The following is a 3,836-nucleotide window of genomic DNA, read 5'->3' as shown; positions in this document are numbered from 1 at the left end:
GGTTGGGAGAGTAGCTTTTTTTGGAAGGTCCTATGGCTTTGTGCTTCGGTGCCGTGAGCGAGGGGCCCCTGAAAAGCGAGAATATTGAATCTTGGGGCCCTATGTCCTATGATCTCCAGACGGGGGACGTCCTTCTCCCCATTTAAGCGTGTACCTGTTTTGTGGACGTGCGGTAACTTTTTTGACCTTTTGACCCCAGAACGAGTTCGTATGGTCACCAAACTTTTCCGGCCGCTAGAGGGACCCCTGACAATACGCAAATGGCGCCCTCTAGTCGAACGTCCCTTTCAGAGCCGCGTCGACGAAGCTGCTAGGCAAAACCAATTCAAATAAGTGGCAAGTGGGATTTATTTAGAAAGGTCCCAGGTGCCCCACATTTTGCACCATGGCTCTTGGGGCAACCCCGAGCAACGTACTGAGGCCCCCCCGGTCCTAAAGTGGAAAATAAAATGTGGGGCCTTTGAACAAAATCTTTGCTGCAGGCCTCTCTGTCTTGTACTCACCCTGAGCCTTTTAAAATGATTTTCTGATCGGGAGAGTAGGTTTTTCGGAAGGTCCTATGACTTTGCACTTCGGGGCTGTGAGCGAGGGGCCCCTGAAAAGGGAGAATATCGAATCTTGGGGCCCTATGGTCGCCGGACGGGGGATGGCCCTCTCCCCATTTAAGCGTGTACCTGTTTCGTGGTCGTGCGGTAACTTTTTTGACATTTTGACTCATGAACGAGTTCGTAGGATCACCAAACTTTTCCGCCCGCTAAAGGGACCCCTGACGATATGCAAATGGCGCCCTCTAGTCGATCGGCCTTTTCAGAGCCGCGTCCACGAAGCCGCTAGGCCAAACCAATTCAAATAAGTGGCAAGTGGGATTTATTTAGAAAGTTCCCAGTGGGCCCAAATTGCACACGCAGTTGCGTCAGGAGCCCTGGAATGAAGTGCCGGAAGGGTCCAGGCCTGGGGCCCCAAAAAGTATTTTTCCTGATTTTTCATCCATTTCTCCGTCTGCTATTGAAGTCAATGGGAGAGGCCTAGAAACAGGCTCGATTTCAGTGAGACACGCGACTTGACTTAAAAGGCTTAGGAAGCCGCCAGGGCACTCAATATCGTGGGCCCGAACGGGGGACCCACGACGGATGTGCGTGCCAAGTTTTGAGGCCCAATGACCTTCCGTCTCCATACGGGAGACGTCCCGCTTTGCATTTAAACGAGTAACTGTTTCGTGGACGCGGTGTACCATTTTTTACATTTTGACCCCTGGATGAGTTCGTAGGGTCACCAAACTTTTTCACTAAAGGGACCCCTGACAATATGCAAATGGTGCCCTCTAGTCGATCGGCCCTTTCGGAGCCGTGTCCACGAAACCACTAGACCAAACCAATTCAAATAAATGGAGAGTGGGATTTTTTTAGAAAGGTGCTAGTGGTCCCAAATTTGACAGGGGAGTTGCTAGGGCCCCCCGAAGTGCACCGCCTAGAGCACTGGTCGATCGGAGCGGCTTTGCTTTGGACGTCATTTAAACAGCCAGGGAGGGCATCAGTGAGCATCCGCAGGTCGAGGGTGCCTGCCCCCTGCCTGACTACAACTTGGGGATGCTTTCTGTGAATATAGTGGGTAAACTGACAAATAATGGGTTTGTGGGATGTGGGGGGCGGGGGCAAGTGGTCAGTGGGGGTCAAGGAGTCGTTCCGGAACAATAGCAGCGAAATGGACAAATAGTGGGTTCGTGGGACCTGGGAGGTGGGGGCAAGTGGTCAGCGGGGGTCAAGGAGTCGTTACGGCACAATAGTGGTGAAATGGACAAATAGTGGGTTCGTGGGATGGGGCCCCTAGCTTAACCTCCTGGGGTCGACAGTTCCGGTGGCGGAACTTTTTGCAGATTTGAATGAGGACAGCGAAAAGAACTAAAATGCTCCTTCATACTTGACCGTACATATAAGAGTAATACAGCATTTAAATCTGTAAAGGGTCTACTTTTATTTGTGTACACTCACAATATAAACAAAACATTGTGCTTTTGCAAAATAAAGAAAATAAACAGGGTGTGCTTTTAGCCGTCTCACCCTCCGCGCATATCTGTTTGAAACACGTCACTAAAATGAACTGAAACTCAGCGAATATTTGACACACACACATGAGAGATATATCTATAGAAAGCTTAACATGTCTACTTTAAACGAATTAAGTCATGACGAAAACAAATATTATGTGACAAAGTAATCAGTATGAAACCAACGCGATGTCAAGTCTTGGCCGTCGCCCTCATTATCGCTAATGTGACCACACCCACGCGCAGATCGCGCTTTTGTTATTACAATCATCCACGTGAGACGCGCGCATGTAAACGCCCACATCACAGCAAACAAAGCAGCGAGACTTTTCTTCACGTTCATCTCGGCTACTTCGCTTCTGGAAGAAGACGCGCTGAGAGAAATAAGCTTAGGATTTTCCTCAGAAGAACGCACCGGAGTGATATTCAGTGGAGGATATAGTAAGTCTTTTTTTATTTGCCTACTTGCATTAGTTGCTATTGTGTTACTGTGACATAACTTGTACATATTTTACTAGTTACTTTTTCCAAACCATGATTCCTGACTAAATGTACAATCAAGTGAAACATTATGAAGATTCATTCACTGCATATATGTCTCACAACGCCAGGAAGTTTTTTAAATGTTCTATAAAATAGACAGCAACGATATAAAAGTAATGTGAAAACCATTTTTAATATGTTGAATGTTTTATTCTCGGTCATTGGTATTCGCGATCGTCTGATGTGTAAACGTATCAAGTAAGCTGTAAATAAGTGATGCATCGACAGACATATACGCGCGTCCTTTCTTATCAGTGATGCAATTTATTTATCAGCTATGCATCTTCTGGTAATTGCTAACAACTGTTTCAGTTTTCGTTTAGGACTGTGGCTGCATCACTCGCATAATTGCACAAGAAAGGCACACGTGTCGTTCAGTTTTGAGTTCGCTGGAAAATCATACTGAGTAAGTGCACAGTATAGTAATTGTACTTTTATTATGCCTAGACTATATGGTAATATTATTTGTGGTTCATAGTGTTAAAATGTAGTTTCTTTGTTATTGGCATTCTGTTTTCTCACGAAGTATGCATACTATACTAAGGTACTGTGAGGAAAAAAATGCTTACAATTGTTTATAAAATTATTTTAGGACCGAATACACCACTCTTGCCTTCACCTGCATCTCTCACAGTAAGGGGACGCTCGTTCAGTTTTCAACTCCATTCAGAATCTTAGAGTAAGTGTGCATTCACTATTTTACAGATGTTACTTTCATTTGATTTATTTACTGCATGGTAAAATATGTTTGCTATGTGGTAATTGTGTTCTTTGTTTCGATAAATTAGTACTAGTATCAGTGAACATCATAATAATGTTAATAATGTAGTTTGTGTAAACAGCATGCTTGCTTTTTTATTTCAGATGTGAGAATAACAGTGTAAAAGAACCTGTTGCAAAGAGAGCCAAAGCAAAGCAGCCCACTTGGTCATGGAAATGGAGATTCCTGCCTGCACAAGAACCTGGACCACAGCTAAGACCATGTGATGCACACACTCCCATGAGTTATTTTATGTGATAGTTATATGTATTCTAAATAAACTACAAACAAAAAATAGATACATTTCTTTTTCCTCACATTCTTTCTTGTAGCAATTCCCTCTCAGTCACACACCTGACAGCTCATTATGCAGCTCATTATGCAGGCCTTTGTCTTCTCAGGTGTGAATCACAGCATTATTCATGATCATTCACGCCTACTCGCATATACCTTTTCTACACAAAAAGTGTCTTAGAAAATTTAAATCAA

General features: G+C 44.3%; 1 long non-coding RNA gene across 1 annotated transcript; it reads left to right on the top strand.

The window, feature by feature from the left end:
* Nucleotides 1-2,959: 2,959 nt before the first annotated feature.
* Nucleotides 2,960-3,487, top strand: LOC107753375 (uncharacterized). Its single transcript, XR_001641462.1, has 3 exons — nt 2,960-2,993; nt 3,180-3,266; nt 3,452-3,487. It is a non-coding gene; the product is annotated as an uncharacterized LOC107753375 (long non-coding RNA).
* The last annotated feature ends 349 nt before the right edge of the window (nt 3,488-3,836 follow it).

The sequence above is a fragment of the Sinocyclocheilus rhinocerous genome, unplaced genomic scaffold (genome assembly GCF_001515625.1).
Source record: "Sinocyclocheilus rhinocerous isolate Xijiao unplaced genomic scaffold, SAMN03320098_v1.1 scaffold6374, whole genome shotgun sequence".
NCBI lineage: Eukaryota > Metazoa > Chordata > Actinopteri > Cypriniformes > Cyprinidae > Sinocyclocheilus > Sinocyclocheilus rhinocerous.
This window is presented reverse-complemented; position numbering and strand designations above follow the sequence as displayed.